The following is an 18686-nucleotide window of genomic DNA, read 5'->3' as shown; positions in this document are numbered from 1 at the left end:
CAAGCAAAAACTGTAATTGCTGTTGAAAATGCTGCTCTTTTCTCAGGGTCTCCATCTGTTACCACCTCCTCTAAGATGCCTGTGATAGCCTTTCTTTCCTCCTCCCTCACACCAATCCTTGTGTTTCAAAGCACTTGGCCTCTCCTCGCTGGTACATTCTTAGTTCATTCTGCCACATCTGGGCTAGTTGAAGGGCAAGTCTAAGTGCAGGGAGGGTTGAACTCATTGAGGGCAAGTATAAAGTCTAATTTATCTTTGTATCTTTTTATCCCTAGTGCAATTCCATGCGCAGAGTAGGCACTGAATAAATGGCTGTTAAATTGTATTTACCAGTCTATCTTCTTGATGACCCTGGAATTTATTGGCTTGTTTGATAAATATTTGTTTAATAATTATTAAGATGAGGGCTGAAAACATTCTTTCAACCTTTGGCCATTTCTCTCTTATAATTCATAGTTTAGGTAAATCTTCCCTGACTGCTATATCCGATTGGAAAGAACTTTCCAGGATAAAAGACCTATTTAAGATGATTTTGAGTTTATTTGAGACGTATATGGAAGTGAGCTCATTTTTATATTTAATCACCTTTCTCTCTACTTCAAACCTGTTTTATCTCAAAGAATGGTACCATTATCCACCCAGACCTAGGCGTCTCCCCATATATTGCTTCCATTCCTTGAAGACATTTTACAAAAAAAAAAAAAAAAAAAAAAAAAAGATATTGAATGGCCAAAGCAAGCACAGGGGGAAAAAAAAACTCGACATCATTATTCATCAGGGAAATGAAAATCAAAAGCAATAAAATACTACTAAGCACCCACTGGAGCGACTAAAGTTTAAAAAGACCTTAAAAATCCAGGCATCAGTGAGGATATAGAACACTTGGAATTCTCATACCTTGCTAGTGAGAATGTAAAATATCATAGCTGCTTTGGAAAACACTTTGGTCACATCTTATAAAGCTTAACAGATACGTTATGACCCAACAATTCCATTTCTAAGCATTGACCCAGGGGAAATAAAAACATATTTGCAAATGACTTGCACGCAGCTGTTCACAGCAGCTTTATTCATAATAGCCTCAACTGGAAAGAGTTCCAATGTCCATCAATAGCTGAATGGGTAAACGAATTACAGTGCTTCCATACATTGGTACTTCCGGACAGCTACTCAGTACTGGTAAGGAACGTTTTAGTGATACAAACACCAATATGAGTGAAATGCAAAACCTTGCTGAGCAAGAGAAGCTAGACACATAAGAATACATACTCTATGATTCTATTTATGTGATGTTCTAGAACATACAAAACCAGTTTACAGTGATAGAAGTCAACTCAGTGGCTCCCTACAATGAGCACTGGAAATGGTCTGATTACAAAAGGGCAAGAAGGAACTTATGAGGGCAACGGAAATACTCTATGTATCAACTGGCGGTGGGGGATGGTTACATGTGTATGCATTGGTCAGCACTCATCAAACTGAATACTTTAAATGTTTCCATTTGGTTAATGTAAGTGGCACCTCGATAAAGGTGATTAAAAACCATAAAATGAGATCATAGTTTTCAGTTCTGGAGTTGGTGGGCTTGAGCAACAAAGAACCAAGTAAGTTATAACATCAAGGATAGCACAATCAAATATACCCATTCCCTTTTTGCTCCTTAATTTAGCAGATCGACTTTAATGAAGTAGTGTTAACTTTGCTTGTGAAATCATCTTAGCCTATAAGGAACAACAGTACTTGGCTTTGCTGACTGAGTTACTATATATATATATAAGAAAGTTGACAACATGACAAAAACATTTATAAGCAGGTTGGATCAATCTTTCGATTTGGATAGGATAACCCAGGTTGTTCACTATATTCTGAGAGGCACAGGGTCAAATCAGAGGGCTCATCATTACCAGAACATCCATGGGAACTTCCAGTGTGACCTCCCATTGAATGACAATCAAGGAGATTCCAACATTCATACAGTTTTGACCCCAGTTTGTTCTCACTGCTCCATCTCAGGAGCTGGTAATGTGTTCTAGGGCTAGTGAGGAGGATTTCAGGCTCCCATGTTCAGTGAATCCCCACTAAATCTTGTGCCAGAATAACGCGGAGGTGATGTGATGACAGCAACAATTTAAGTGCAGGGAGGATCTTCTTGCCTCTGGGGTGTTTTTCACTGGTATCTCACTAGTCCTCCATCCATTTCATGAAGCAGGTGTTACGATCATCCTTAAGTGGATTTCAAGGATTACCTAACTAGTCCAGAGTCATACAGTTGGTAATGATCAGGGCAAGACTTGAACTCAATCATCTGAGGGCAGGTTTTGTGCTTAGTGCATCACACCTCTAACACCTCACAATGTAAGGTACCGCAAGATGAAACAACAACCCCTGCAGGGGCCGGGTTTTTAAAGGGTGCTGTGTATTTGGTCTGCTCACCCCAAACACCATAGTTTTCACTGTGTCGGTGGGTACTAACTGACTCAGATATCTTTTCCACAATCTACTGTTTCCATGAATTCAGGATTTTAAAACACAACATGATGAATTAAGAGAATAATTATACCTATACTTAAGAATATACTGTGTTCATTGTCCCAGTTAACTTAAATGTAAATGCACATAAATAAATGTAAAATGCTCTATAAAAACACACAAGTAGAGCTATAACTAGAGTGCACTTCTGCTGTTAATTGTCAAGCCGTTGTGCCTCCTTGGATGTTTCCTTTGCTAAGACTTTTTCCCATGTGTCATTATCAACTGACCTTCCTTCAGGGGCAGCAACCTGGTTAAAATAAACAGTCATTTTGTTGTCTCACTAAGATTTGCAGTTTAACTGTTTCCTCCCCACCAAAAAGAAATTATGTTTAAATTGATTTCTAATTTCATACTCTCTCATTTTTCCCTAAAGATTTTTATCTGGAAAAATAGCCTAAGAAGGTTTTTCACAATTCAGCAAAAAGACTTTAAGCAAAAAGTTATCACAATTACATTAAAAAAAAAATTAGAAAGTACTTAAATATCCAACTATATTTGGTTAACTTTTAGTTCATATACCTATATTCCTGAATGTTGTATAATTATTAAGAAGTATACATACAAATAAATTTGTAACAAAATATGAAATGTTTTATTAAAATGTTATTCAAGCAAGATGAAAATTATAAATTCTGTACATAATATGATCATCAACCTGACTAGGTGTCAACATGGAAACAAAGTTATATATAAAAGAGACTGAAAAATAAAATAAAATAAAAAGGAGACTGAAAAAAATAAACCAAAATGTTAACTAAAATTTTATCTGTAGGGTAAGCTTACTGATTTTTTTCTTCTTTCTATTTCAATTTATTTCCTATATGAGCATATATTACTATTAATTCTAGAAATATTTACTTTCATTTTAACAGAAATCCTATCAGCTGATTCAAAATCATAATTGCTTAGTGTTTGTTCTGGGTTGTAATTTATTTGAATCCAGTGTTTGAAGGTATTCTACTTGAACTTCTTGCAGTTTAATTACATTTTAATCATATCTGTTCCATCCTTTCTAGTTTGAAAATTTTTCTCCTTGGTAGAGAAGACAGAAGCCAACATTTTTTTTTTCATAAGTCTTAGTTCTTCCCATCCAAAATCCAGACCTTTCTTTCCACTTTCACTAACCCCAGTCTGCTGGGAAACCCTTATCCAGACTTTCACAATCAGCCCTTAGCTTTTCTTCCCACCTCCTCTGCTCCTGGCAAGTGATTACCCATATTATGTCCAGATTAAGCTCTCAAATGATCAACAATTACTTCCCATTTCCACCAGATAAAATCCAGTCTTTTTGGCCTCCCCTCAAGGCCTTTTGTCATATGATATTAACCCTTCCTGCCTTGTTCTTGTTGCAGCAAAGTGTGTTACAGCTCAGTGTTATACGTCAGTTGTGACAGCAACCTGGATCCAGGCGAGAGACCAAGCAGCACTACGAGGGATGGAGAACTCAGGTTTATTATGCCAGCGGGCCCAAAGGAGTTAACACTCCAAGCTCTAGACCCCATCTATAGGTTTACATATAGCCTTTTATAGGCTACCAGTCTAGACTTTGCAACATTTTGTAACATCATATGCAAATAAGGTATAATAAAGGTGACTGATTAGGAACAAGCTTTATAGAAATGGACCAATCAGGAGTTAGCTCAGGGAACCAATAGACTCTTAGGGGTAAGTTCCACTTTCCTAGAAGTAAGCCGTTTCAGAGTTTAAAAAGTGAGATAATGCCACTGGGCCAGGGAAGTGGATGGTGACCGCAGGAGAGTAGTGGCCCTGCCTGGCGGTCCTGCCAGTCTTTTTTCATGGGGCTTCCTACCTCACTCTCACTGGTCTCCTATGGATGAATAAAACTTGCTACAACCGAGTTAAATCACCTTCTTTGCTGACTTCTGGCACAGTTTCCCACGTCCGGTCTTGACTCACTCACAAGGAATGCCCTTCCTGCCCAGCTTGGTCCAAGTAGGTACTTCCTTGATCATCAGCCTGCCAGGTTCTCACTCTCTCCTGAGTCCTACAGTAATACATTTATTTTCCCTAAAGTAAACTTGCATCCCTTTGTGACATCTCTTCTAGCATTATGTTGAACTCTTTTCAGTCTTACTAGGGCATTTAGCTCTGTTTGTTTTTCTCAACCAGATCATAAAACAGTTTGACAAAGTGGATACCAGAACAGACTCTCAAGCCTTGTGCTTGGTTGGGTTTGAATCCTCGCTTCATCTCTTATGAGCTCCATGACCTGGACAAGTCACTTCATTTTACTGGGCCTCAGTTTCCTCTTCTGGAAAATAGAGGTAACAATAGTATCTAGGTAATAGAAAAGAACAAATCTGACCCCATGTTAGATCTGTTTCTTTTGCTTTAGCCCGGTGCCCTGTTTTCTAGGCTTAGTCTTGCCAGCTCTGCACCTTTTACAGAACAATGTTGCCTTTAGCCTGAAAAATACAGGAGACCCTATTCTCAAATCTCCAACCCTTAAGGATATTAACCCTTTTGCGCTTATATAAAGATAACAAATTGCAAAACGGAAAATAACATTTGTTTTGTTGGACGTTTACAGGGGCACCATGATCTGACCCACATGAACAGCTACAAGAACAAAGAATTCCTACAGCCAGAAGTTTGCAACAACCAACCACACCCCTCCCCCTTTTTAGTATAAAAGGAGCCTGAATTCTGACTTGAAAGATGTTTCTCTAGGACATTAGTCTGCTGTCTTCTCAGTCTACTGGCTTTCCGAAGAAAGTCACCGTTCCTTGCCCTAACACCTCATCTCCCGATTTATTGGCCTGTCATGCGGTGAGCAGAACGAGTTTGGACTCGGTAACATCTATCTTACAGTGAGATAATTTAAAGTACTTGACATAATGCTTGGTGTTCACTTTACAGCAATTACATATTAGCTGCCATGGCAGTTATTATTTTAGTGTAAGAATTATGTTTCATAGTTCTGTATATCTCCCACAGCTTTTAGTAAAGATTGTTTTACTAGGGAACAATGAGTAAAGATTTGTACATCTGTTGATTATTTTGTTAAGGAGACTGCCTTTATATTACAAAGTGGTAAATCTTAGGAATTTATTAATACTCTACAATGTAGCAACACTATATTGTGTGTTGTATGTACATTTTTTATTTTTTACTAAATATTCACAATACATCTTTTTTCCTACACAGCTTTATATGTGATTTTTAAATTTGAATTTAGGCTATATGTGTGTGTGTGCAATTTAAAAAGCCAAATAGTACTTTTTAAGGACATGAAGCAGCAATACTTTGACCCAGTATCCCCCGAAAAGGTAGCAATTTCCAACATCTTTAACTCTATCTTCAGGTATATAGTTCCATGTCTCTAATCTTCATGTTGAACTATTTATCAATTTTAGACCTTATTTGTTGACTTCCTATGATGGAAGATCAGAATTTAACTGTCTTACACCCTCACCTCCCACACATACTTCCCCTTCTCTCCCCCTCATGCTTTCAATATAGTTCCATTACCATTTTTACTTAAATTAGTATTCATTAAAATGTATATATATTAGTAGAACATAAATATTAACAGATTAGCATGTAGCATATTATTATTATTAAATTTCTTTTTTTGCACTAATTTTTAAAGATTTCGTTCCACTGATAAATGCCTCATTCTACTGCTTTCTCAGTTTTTCTATGTACATTTCAGTAACTACACGGAACTGTAAAATCCCCTGAAATATGCTCAAACATTAAATAAACTATGAGTTCCATTTTGTTCCTTCTTTTTGGAGTACAAACTTGTGTAGTCTTTCATTATCTTCTACAAATCTGTACCTCTGCCATCTTGGGACTTCCTTTTACCCGGATTCTGAGAATTAACTTTGCCTCTTTCGTTATTATTGTTACTGGATTTCCTGCTTCCAGCACCTTTGTCTTCTTCATCTTGTGTTTCTCCTCATTTTGATAGCTTCCTGAAAAGGGTGAGAGGCGTGGGAAGTAATTTTCTCACTTAAAAATTTTTTCAATATTTGAAAACTCTTTCCTTAACACACAAAGTTAATGGAAAGTTTGTCTAGATTTCTGTTGTTGTTGTTGTTGTTGTTGTTAGAGAATCTAAGTTGAAATTCCTTTTCTTAGAATTTTGAAGGCATTTCTTTATTGTCATCTATTTCCAGGATTACTACCTTCTAGAATTTGGATGTCATTCTGACTCCAAATTCTTTCTGTTTGACCCAGTTTTCTCCTCTAGAAGGTTACAGTTTCTTCTCTTTGACCTTGGAACTCTGACATTTTATCACAACATGCCTTGTATTAGGCTATTAGTCTTTTTTCATTCACTGTGTGGACAAGTCAGTCTAGAAATTCATGTCCTCCAGTTTTAGGAAGGCTTTTGCTATTATTCTTTTGTTATTTTTCTTCTATATTCTCTTTCTTGAACTCCTAGTTAGACCACTAGCCCTAGGATTCCTATTGGTTCTCTTAACTTTGTATTTTTTTTTTTCTATCTTTTATCACTTTGTCTTTTTGTTATAGTTCCTTAAAGGTTTGCTCAATTTTATTATGCATTCCTCCTATTAAACTTTTATTATTGCTATGATCTTTTTAATTGCCATCAGCCCCTACGTTCTGAATATCTTTTTTGCTTTTATTAGCATCCTTTTCTCATTTCATACATATATAGTAGTTTGTTTTATAGTTGATGATATTAATTATGCAGGTTTATTTTTTCTACTTTTGTTTTTGGTGGTGGGAATTTCTTCTGCTGTTCGCATTGTCTGTGTGTGTTTTCTGAGTTTTGTTGTTTTGGTTTTGGTTTTGGTTTTTTGTCTGTATTTTTTTCTTTTTTTTAGTTTTGGCTTTTGTTTTTCATGCTGGAGGCCTTTCTCAACTGTCTTATGGTTTATAACTTTCCTTTATAATTTAAGACTAAGGCTTCAAAAAAGCTGCTCTGTGTGTATGTGTTGGTCCAGGCTGATTTCCTGGTCGGCTTGACTGTAGGGTTATTGGGTTGGGAACTTATCAGTGTAGGAAGTAGCTCCATATGTTATTGTCTGAAAATATTTTCTCTTAGATTCATTTGTTTCTCTAGGAAGAAATCCTCCAAATCCCCTGGGATGGGGCAGAGAGGTTTAAGCCTCACTACCAACATCCTGTGTTCTTAATATTTTTCTTTCCCACCCTTCTTCTTTCACTTTCTGGTATCTTTGAGTCAAAAATTACTATGGCTTGATTTTTCAACTTAATACCCACTGCCTTCTGCCGGGATGGTCACCTGGATGCTCTGGATATGAGAAGGATCTTTGAGGTCTATATACTTCATGTAAATTTTCAATCCATTCTCCTATTTTCAGTCCATACCTTCAGTCCTCCATCTTCAGAGGCTCTTTGTGCCTCCAGTGTTTCAGCTTTTGTGAGGTTCTTCAGCATATAGACAGGCTTCTCCCTCCACAGACAGTTAGGTCTCAGCTTCCTACTCTCTGTTAAGTCAGGAACCATTCAAACACCTGTGTGTCTCTCCTTACCCTTCATCTTTCTCTTGTGTTCTTCTGCCTTTTAAAAAATGTCTCTCCTATCACTTCAGTGGCATTTTGGGAAAGAGTAGAAATAAACATGAATATGCATTTCATCATCATTTTAAACCAGAAGTCACTGTGTGTGTATATGAATTTTTTTCAGCTTAACTATTTCATGTGATGCTGTTACCACCTAAAGGACAGAGACTTCTTTATCAGCCAACATTTATTTAGCATCTGGATAGGACCTTGGAAAAAATTGACTGTATCAATGAAAAATAGAGAACAGAGTGCGAAAGTTGAAAAGTCTTCTTTGTTCTTAGGATAGAAACATCCAGCAAGTAAGGCAAACTGTGGATTAGCTCTTTCCTTTTAAATGACTTAGAGAGTAGGCTCTTATTATCCAAAATATTTCCTAAAATGCCCCAAAGTGTATCAACACCTGTCCCCTGAAAAGCCAATGAACTTGTGAGTTACAGAAGAAAATCTGGTTCTACTCACGTTTCTTAATAAAATCATTTGACAAAATGCTAATTCAAAGTCCAAGATCTAATGGAAGTTACAGTATTTCAGATAGCAGACAGAGCTAATTTTTTTTCATGAATTTAGCAACTGTTTATCACGTGCCCCCATGTTGTGTGAGGAACTAGGCTCATTGGCCATTTGACACAAGTACCTCCCATGGATAAAGGAATGCGCACGTTGACCCGTGGGGAGCCTTCCTCTCTAAAGCACCCGATCCAGAAAGGCTGCCAAGGATCACAGGTGCTCAATCTGTGCACAGAGCACTAATGTTTTTACTTCTAGTTGAAGTACTGTTTGACAAACACAGTTTTCATCACTTCAAATATGGGACAAGCCTAAGTTTCCAAAAGAAGCTGACAAGTTGAGAATTTTTCTGTGATGATTGCAACATGTACTTTAGAGACAAATCAGGTTCTTTGAGAGATGTCGGTGGTTTTAATCCAGGAGCTGAAATGTTGTGGCTTCCTCTTCCTCATAGATTAAGACCAAAATGTGACAAAGAAATGTAAGTAGTTTTCGTGTGGATGACGCAGTTTGAAATCAATTTAGCCATTATCTTTATTTCTTCATTCCAAACCCACATCCAACTGACCATTTCTAGAAGACGTGATTCCCTCAAAGTCCTACCAAGTATGGGCAGCAGTTTTAGTTTGGCAATGTTCACACTGAAGAACATCTAAATATTGGTGGTGCTTCCAAAGGAAGCCTTTTCTGCTGTGAAGGACCCACAGTGTCCAGTATATTTTCACGATGAGCAGATATAATGTGCAGAGATTACAAACTGGTAGATAGCCTTGCACGCTGGACCCGGAACATGGTGTGCATCGTTTGTCTAGGCTCCCAACCTCTCCTCGGACCCTGGACCCCATCCTGCCTCTCCTACATTAGGACATTCTTCCAGCAATTGCTTCCCCTCTCACCTGCATCATCGGTTTTTTTCTCTCAGTTGGATCTTCCTTGCAAACATACACACATACTATAATTTCTCTGATCTTTAAAAAAACCCAAAAGTCCTCTCTTGACCCACTTCTCCCTTCAGCCACTGCTTCATTTTTATTTCCCTTAGAAATCTTCAAAAATATTTACAAATACTTCCTGGGTCTAATTTCCCTCCTCCGTCTTGAAACCGTTCCAATCAAGAGTTCGCCCACCCCCCCATCACGCTACTAAAACTGCTCTTAATCCAGGTCATTAGTGATCCTCACATTGCTACATGGTCATTTCTTGGGATTGGCAACTGCATGGGTGCAAGTTGACCACTTCCTTCTTCTTAAAGCACTTTATTCTCTTGGATGCCACGTTGTCCTGGTTTTTCTTCTATTTTGCTGGTTGGCTTTGCTGGCTCCTATTCATTTCCCCAAATTCTAAAAAACAGTGCTTCGGTGCTCAGTCCTTTGACCTTTTCCTTTCTCTATCAACACTTACTTCCCTGATAACATCTTGTCTACAAGGAAGCTATGAACTCATCTACAAAACAGAAACAGATTCACAGACATAGTAAATTATCTTATGGTTACCGGGGAAAGGGGGTGGGATAGGATAAATTTGGGAGTTTGAAATTTACAAATGTTGGCCACTATATATAAAAATAGATTTTTAAAAAGTTTCTTCTGTATAGCACAGAGAAATATGTTCAATATCTGGTAATAACCTTTAATGAAAAAATATGAAAATGAATATATGAATGAAAGTATATGTATGACTGGGACATTGTGCTGTACACCAGAAACTGACACATTGTAATATACTGTACTTCAATAAAAAAATAAATAAATTTTTAAAAATTAAAAAATTAGCGCTATGACTCCTGAAACCATATGTCCAGTATGAATTACTCCCCTGAATTGTAAACACATATACCCAATTGGCCAATTGACAAGCCAACTTGGAGATCTAATGGGCATTATTTCAAATCTACCAGGTAAAAAATACTGAGCTGCTATATTTCACCCCACCCCTAACATCACAGTCTTCTCCATCTTCGTTAATGACAACCACATCCTTCCAGATCAGGCCAAAAATCCTGGGAGTCTTACTTGACGCTTCACTTTCTCTCTTACCCTACATGGAATCTATCAGCAAATTCTGTCATCTCTGCTTCCAAAATACATTCCAAATCTGACTCCATCTCCCCACCTCCACTCTTTCCAGTCTTGTCCAAGCAGCCTTCCTCTTTGGCTTGGGTTACTTCCTCTCAGGTCTCCTTCTCCTGACTCCGTAGAAGTATGCTCTCAACATAGCAAGCACAGAGTCACCGGGCTCAGACGCACCAGTGGCTTCCCGTCTCCCCCAGGATGACAGCCCAGACCTCACGATAGCTGATCAGACTCCACAGGATCCTGTTCTTTCTTACTTCTCCGATCTCATCTGCTCAGACTCTTTCTGGATCTCCCTGCTTTGGCTGCATTGGACTCTTTGAGCTCACTCATTTCTTGTGTTTATTGTATGTACCCCCACACTGGAATGCAAATTTCACCCAAGAAAGAGATTTTTGTCTCCTTTCTGTACTGCTAAGTCTCCAGATCCTAGAATAGTGCCTGGCACAGAGTGGGTATCTGACATACATTTGCTGAATAAATGAATTCATGCACAGGGTTTTTAAAATCTGAAAATTTCTCATAAAACATCGTGTTTATAGTTCTCCTTAAAATGTCAGAAGATTGGGCACCATGGGTTCTGCACCTTCCCAGGCCCACCATCACCTCGAGTGGAGCAGGGGCTTTCCTGCAGCTGATGGATGCCCTCCAGCCTCCCACCGTCTTTCATCCAGCTATGACGGTGCGTTGTCTGATTCTGCAGCAGCACCCACTTCTATCCCACTTGTGTTGGTAAGAGAACACTTTCTCATTTTCTTTCTTTTCAACAAAGATGATTTTCAAACTAGCAGGAAGGAAATTAAAAGAGAAAAAAAAAAAATTCCTCGGTGTCTGTTTCACAGATGCTCCAAAATTCATCTCAAGCCTCTCAGGCTGAACATCTGTGTTCTCTGTGTCTGCTTTCTAGGACCTACTTTCATGCTCTTTGTGAAACCTAGACACTGACATCTCAGTCATATTTTCAGCCTGAACTCTCTCCCGAGTTCCAGACTCAAATAAACAATTACTTTGTACAGAGACCATTAGCTGGGAGTTCTGAGAGACATCTCAAATCCATCCTATAAAAATGATCTTATCATCTCCCTCCCTCACTGGCAACTCAAATCTCCTCTCCAGCCAAAACTCCATTTCCTCCAGGGTTTCTAGACATAAATGCCACCATAAGACACCAAGTAAATTTGGGCTGGACTTCAGCAGTCATTCTAGAAGTCCTCTACTTTTCTCTCATTTCCAACCTGACATCTCATTCAGCAAGTCCTATGAATTCAACCTTCTAAACCTCTCCTATTTTTTTTTCTTTTTTCCTTTACCATACCAATTTCTTTTTTTTTTTTTTTTCCTTTGTCATAATCTGTTAAGTGATCTTCTGGCCTCAAGCGAACCCTATTCTCACCCCCGAGTCCATTGTCAATCGTGTTGCCAGCATTGCCATCTAAAAAAAAAAAAAAAAAAAAAAAAAAAAATTATCTTAAATCCTATATAGCCTTGACTTTCCGTAGAATAGAATCCAACCTCCTGAGCATGGCATTCAAGGCCTCCAGGATCTGCTCCCTCTACACCCTCCCACTGATATCATTTCCTTCCTCTCCCCACACACCCTGTGCTAAAGCCTAGCTGAGCTGTTTGCTCTTTCCTAAGCTCTGTGCTCTTTTCACCTCAGCTGCTAAGCCCTTTACCTACGACTCTCTTATTTCAGGATGCAGGTTAACTACTGTGAGCTTGTGGCCTTCCCACACAGACATTTATAGCACTTTGTGCCATATTCTCTTACAACACTTTACAAAGGTCCGTAGTTACAGTTGACCCTTGAACAACAGAGAGAAATTGGTTCCAGGATCTGCTGAATGTTCCAAAATCTGTGGATACTCAAGTCCCACAGTCCACCCTCTGCATCCATGGTTCTGACTCCTGTATTTGACCATCCACAGATTCAACCATCATGTAATACTTGTAGTATTTATTGAAAAAAAAAATGCCTGTAAAAGTGAACCCCTGAGGCTCAAACCACTGTTCAAGGGTCAATTGTCTTTTTTTATGCCACTAGACCACAGCCTCTCAAAGTCAAAGATTAAGAATTTGGCACCTTTATGTTTCTAGCAACTAACTTTATGTTTGTCTAGCAGTGGCTGACATAAAAAATATAGTCAATAAATAGGTGAATAAATGGATAAATGAGTGAAGCTGCCAAAGCAGAGATTTAATTCAAATCTCTTTTCTTTCATTAACACTCTTTGTCAAGGGGCTGTGGACACAGTAGCCACCATTTTATGGGCTTATAATAATATGATGTCAGATCACTTAGCTACAAATGAGGGATTAAATATCTCTTAATCTTTCCCAGGAACTGGGGTCTGGGTGTGGTACATTATATGCTTTGTCATGATATGTTACAGGGCTGTGCAAACAAGTAAACCCTTTGACCAGGCACAGAGCGGAGCAGAGCAGTTTTAGGAGAGCATAAAACTAGGATAAACTCAAGGGACAGAAAACATGACGTAAAGAAAATATACCAGCAAGAGAACAAACTACATGCCCCATTCAAGATGCTAATTCTTGTTCTATCTAAAATTTTCTAAAAGAGAAAGTTAAAACTACCAAGTCAGCCTTATCAATTCTGTGGTTTCTATGGTAAATAGTATGTTTTTCCACACTGTCAATTTCAGGTTCTTTCTCTTCCAACCTCTCATTAAAGAAAGATTCCCTGCCTCTGTGGAAGGAGCTCTCCGTAGAGCAATATGATGATTCCACGCCTTCTGCTGGCTGTCAGCTACTGGCCTCTCTTCCCCACTGCCCTTGATTCACTGAAGACTTTGGCATCCTCGTTGTCTTCTTTTCTATCCAACCTCGCCCATATTTCAGGATGATGTCATATCCATGTTTAACATCCTAAACACTTATTTCCTGGACGTAATCATTTCCAATGACTTCCCCACTTCACCCACCCATTCTCATAGACACACCCTGGAACTTGTCACCCAGAATTGCTCCAGATCTGAACTTTTTTTTTTTTTAAGACATCTGACTCTGAACATAACTAATCAGTTACTCACAAGCCACCATTCTTTGTTCTCCCTGAGGTCTCTAGTTCATAGGCTCCTCTACTTCCTATCGTTTCTCACCTCCTGTCTTTCATCCCTTCCTTTCTGATTGAGATTCTCTGATCCATCATTTCCCCCCTTTTTCTTTCCAGTGCCCTTAACTTTCTTACCCTCCTGTTCTCCCACTGGACCTGCCTGGCCAAACACCAAAGCTGGGTGGACCTCCTTGAAGCCCCTTTCTAAATCTTCAGGTCTTCTACTGGAGAAAATAAGACAGGCCAGTGGAAACTAAACCATCTGGACTGGACCTTCAACATTGCCTATGTTTTTCCATCAAATCTCTCTGTCTTTCTCTATCTCACCTATTTCACACTTTTTCCAGTTTTCTCAAATATCTACCCTTCCGTTCTGCCCAACACATTTCTCTTTACTCTCAATAGAGGATTTTCCCTAATTAGGGAAACACACTTCAAGATTGACGTCACCAGTGTTTTAAGAGAAGGAAGGCTTTGTCTCTTGAGCCTCTAGAAGCTCCTTGACCACAGTCTGCTCCTTCTCATTTCTCCTAACGCCTCCAGGAGAAGACCTCCCTTTGCTGCCGATCACCACCTGGAACACGTAGGCACAGCCTCCTCAAAGTTACGCTAGATTTCACTGAAGGGGTAAATGTAGGGCAGGCCACACTTTTCTTTCTTTCTTTCTTTTCTTGTTAAATTCTCCATCCATTTATTCTTTGCAACACTATCATGTAAAGCTATCCTGATGCATCAAACTTTTCTGATGAGTTACTGGTAGATCAAGAGATCCTATTGTGTAATGGGAAATTAAAAAGACAAGCAAATGAAAAACAAAATGATGGCAACCAAAACTCCTGGCTAAACATAATTGTAACCATAGTCCAAGAGAAAACAAGGGAAAAGGTCAAATTATTCACAAGAAGTGCCCTCCTGGACAGACCCCACTGAATGGCATCAGCCCCTGGTCCCGTAGGGCTGTACTTCAGTTTTACCACTTACTTTTGGAGTTTGCTCTAGCCATCGGATCACCAGGCTCCAGGAAATGCACATGTAAATGCAAAGGAGCAACAGTTAGGTCCAGGAGGGAAGAGACCAAATCTGTCTTGTTTGCTCTTGAAATCTAAGACCTAGCACAAAGCTTGAAAGAGAAGATTTCAGTAAATATTTGAGGCACCAGAGGAGAGAAAAGAGGAAGAAGATGTAAATGGAGACCATCTTGATGTTGACTCTGCCTAAGTCATATATTGGGTATTTTTGTATTTTCTTCGGACAAACACTGGCCATCTCTGACTTTATCTCCTTTTCTGTAGTCCCTCATATAGCCCCTTTGGAGTTCAAGTGGACCTTCTATAATGTCCATTTATTCTTGGACCTGAAGTTCTTGGTCTACCTATGACTAACAGAGTAAGTGCAAATCATGTCATGAATCTAGCATCCCTACAGAGTGCTATATTCTTGACATTTACCCATAAACATATATTTAATACTGGTTAATACATACTTTAGCAACAGGAGCCAATTTAATGTCAAGTCCCTCATAAATTACGTGGGTCACTCCCTCCCTGTTGTCATATATAAACACATCTTCATTAAAGAAGCTTACAATTTTGAGAAGCAGCAATTCTCACCCATCTCCTACCAAGCTAGTGAGGAGGGGAGAGGAGGAGTTGGTAACAGACTTATAAACGATAACAGAACCCTAAGCTCCTGATTCCAGACTGCTTGCTGTAACTGCAAGACCAGAAACTCCCACTGTGGCCTACTAGGACCTGTGCAAAAACAAACAAACAACTTTTCAGCTCAGAGAAATTAGCTGAGTCCAGCTCTGTAAGAGACAGAGATGCCGAGAATTACTTCCTTTAAATAAGGATATCCCTTCAAGACTTTGAGATTCTCAATATCTCTATTTTCTGATTATTTTACTCTCTCATACCTCAGTGTATCTGAAGTTTGGGGGAACACTCCTCCATTTTAAAGATCATTTTTGGCCTCAGTTCCACATGTGGCTCTTTGATGTTTGCTGTATGTTGTAATAATTGATTTGGCACCATTTCCGGATAATCAGTTGGGGGGGGGAATTTTTTACTTTTATAAATAAATTATGTAACATTTTCATACAATTTGTGCATGCTATTATGAAAATATGCTGTTGGATTTATTGGGAAACACTCAGATTGTCATAATGTGAATCAAGGCGTTTCTTGGGCCAGCATCTCAGATCTTATACTAGGCTATTAATCTGAACAAGTGATTCCCAACCCAGTACTAGAATCCTTTTTCAATATCCAAACCTGGATGCTTGCATAAATAGTAGCTTTACTTTTCTTAGCCTCTTTGATTAAAAATATATATAGTGATTAAAAAGAAAGCTACCATGAATTTAGAAATACTTTAAAAGTAATATTAATTTTAGTTTATTAACTAATAGCATGTAATACTTTTTGAATATCAGTTTATTAATTTGTTTTAAAGAAAATGGTTCCACCAAGCCCAAAGATTCACAGACATCCTTAGCAAAGGTTTTAGTTAAAAGAAACCAGATCCCAAGCACGTCTTCCAGGCTTTTAGTTTTTCCACTGTATAGTGTCTGTTATGAGATGTCATATTGCTTTTAACATTTACATGGATCACCCATCATGTAACATCCCTTCTGGACCAATTTCTATTCTAGGTCCTGGACGAGGGCAGTAGGAACAAGTTCCACACATCAAGGTGCTTACGATATAGTAAGTATGATAAAGTAATGAATTTTTAAACAATGACTTAACACACCCAAAAGTAATTCTTTACCTTCAATGCGAATGTAATTTATCCATTTTTAAAAGCTGGTCATGTGTATTTCCCTTTCTCCACATTGCAGAGATGTACTACATACCTCCTTGTTGACAGAATCATTGGATAAAAGCAGTCAGAACCAAATTATAAAGATGCTATCATTATTTCAAATTCAGCGCCTGCTAAACCTTGCCAGGAATATGTTGGCCTCTGTGGAAGTCCCTGTAACCAAGCAAACATGATATTGCTATGGCATTGTCTCTTGGAACAAAATAATGCCCCAAGGTCTTGGGGAGTTGAGGCCACTCTGGACCTATAGATCAAATTGGAGTCTAAAGAAGCCAACCAGAAAGTACCCCAGAGGGATAGTATATGTTTATATACACACGGATGCACCCACAAATATAAACACTGGGTTCCCACTGTTAGTGTTCTAAATGTGTAACTTTTAGAACATCTTCTGCATCTTCTGCTGGGATGCCTATTTTTGTCTTTTGACAGAAGAGTAGAACTTCAACTTAAATATTTATTTTGGAAAACAAGATTGACTTATTTTAATAGTGCAAGCAACTGAAAGGAAAAGAAAACCAAGAGGTGGAAAGATTCATTTATTTGGGCGCGGGGGGGGAAGCTCGAGTGTGGAAGAACCCGAAAGGGGACTGAACAAACATCAATAAGCAGGTTAGGAGGAAGGTGTAATTACAACAGAGTAAAAGCACTTTGATGTCTGAATATGGAAATCGCTTTTCAGACAAGAGTCCACGTGAACACATTCTCCTACTGCCTAAGCACTCCTGGCTTAGGTGCAAAGTCCTGGGCTTAGAATCAAGAAATGTGAGTGCTGGTATCAAATCTCATAGCAACGAACAGGCTCATACTAGGAAAAGCAAAGAATAATAGAATGACAGCCTTGGAAGAGAACTTCAAATTTTTCTAAATCCATCACTTCACAGTGGCTGCAATGGAGCCAGGACCTGTCTATGCTGCAGTTTTCTGTTCTGTCAAATGCACTTATCACTTCCCCTGCTTCCATAATAGAATCATAGTGAGGATCAAATGAAATGGGAGGTTGGAGAGTGGGCTCATCCGCATCATCTCTTTCTTATCTGGATTCCTATGCTATTTGCTATTAGTTTCGTCATTTTTTTAAGTTTCCTTGACTTGTTAGCTACACTGCATTTGCCTACCTTTGATTTTACCTTGATTTTGAAAGCCAGGACCTATATGTTAAGAATACAGTGTATATTAAGCACATGAAGAGCCCGAATCATATTATTTGTTGACTGTATACTAACAACTGAAATTCACTATGTGGTTCCTAGGGCACCAGGCCCTGGGCTACTGTGTACAACAGTCCTTAGAAGTGGGTATCATTGATCGTCTTTTCCATCCAAGGAGACCGAAAACCTGAGAAGTTAAGCAGCTTCCCAAGAACACACAAATAAGAAGAGGTGGAGGAGGACCAGATTCAAATTTCTCTGGCTCCGAAGCCCTTACTCTTTTCATGCCAACAGGCCTGATTAAGTTTAAAGTCCAACAAAATTATGACAATCACTGCTTTTTCCCCAGGGACCTAGGAGATAAGTGCTGGAAAAATAAGGAGGAAGCAAAAGAAGAAAGATCCTTTTGATGTCATTGAAACCAGCAGTGAGAGAACTGGGAAACTGCCGTGGACCCTGTACTTCCAAGAATACTGCCCAGGAAATGTTATTCGTTATCTTCATCCCTTTCCCCAGCTTAGCTCCTGGCCCACCAGATAATCTCCTGCTCTTCTCTTCATATGCAAATGACGCAGAATTGTCTTTAAAAATTAGATTGCTTAAATTTAATCACTGTCCAAGTGTCTTCCATTTTATACTTTCAGGCCCTCTTGCCTCCACTCTCCCTCTCTGGTGGGGCAGTGCAGTGTGCTCAGACTGGGGCCTGACTCTCAAGATTTGATTCCATAATGAGTGGAAATCTACAAGCTGTGCCCTCAGGGAGCGCTTGAAGCCCGCTCTCTGCAGCTTCTACACTTTCAGGAGGCACTGGTCACCAAGGATACCTGGCACTGAAAACAACTGCAGTTTTCAATGGCAAATCCTCCAGGAAAAGACTGTGTTTATATCTTTCTCAGATTTTTCTACAATTTTTAACTCCTTTTTTGATGTATTCTCTCCCAAGTTTTTTTCTCTCATATGACTTTTACTTAATATTATATTGTGAACTTTCTTATTGGAA

The 18686-nt window shown here is 38.8% G+C and overlaps 1 long non-coding RNA gene across 3 annotated transcripts in view; it reads left to right on the top strand.

The window, feature by feature from the left end:
• LOC116148682 (uncharacterized) overlaps positions 1-18686 on the top strand; it is a 25421-nt gene extending 6735 nt beyond the window's left edge. Inside the window, exons 2-8 of one of the 3 annotated variants that reach the window (XR_010377124.1) lie at positions 3885-3980; positions 4663-4817; positions 5084-5322; positions 11179-11368; positions 15002-15095; positions 16363-16417; positions 18036-18686. This is a non-coding gene — a long non-coding RNA (uncharacterized LOC116148682). Of the gene's footprint in view, positions 1-3455; positions 4818-5083; positions 5323-11178; positions 11369-15001; positions 15096-16362; positions 16418-18035 lie in introns of those variants that run through there. The other 2 variants (XR_010377123.1, XR_004132215.2) reach the window with 2 other exon arrangements.

Source organism: Camelus dromedarius, chromosome 21 (assembly GCF_036321535.1).
Source record: "Camelus dromedarius isolate mCamDro1 chromosome 21, mCamDro1.pat, whole genome shotgun sequence".
In the NCBI taxonomy this organism is placed as follows: domain Eukaryota; kingdom Metazoa; phylum Chordata; class Mammalia; order Artiodactyla; family Camelidae; genus Camelus; species Camelus dromedarius.
This window is presented reverse-complemented; position numbering and strand designations above follow the sequence as displayed.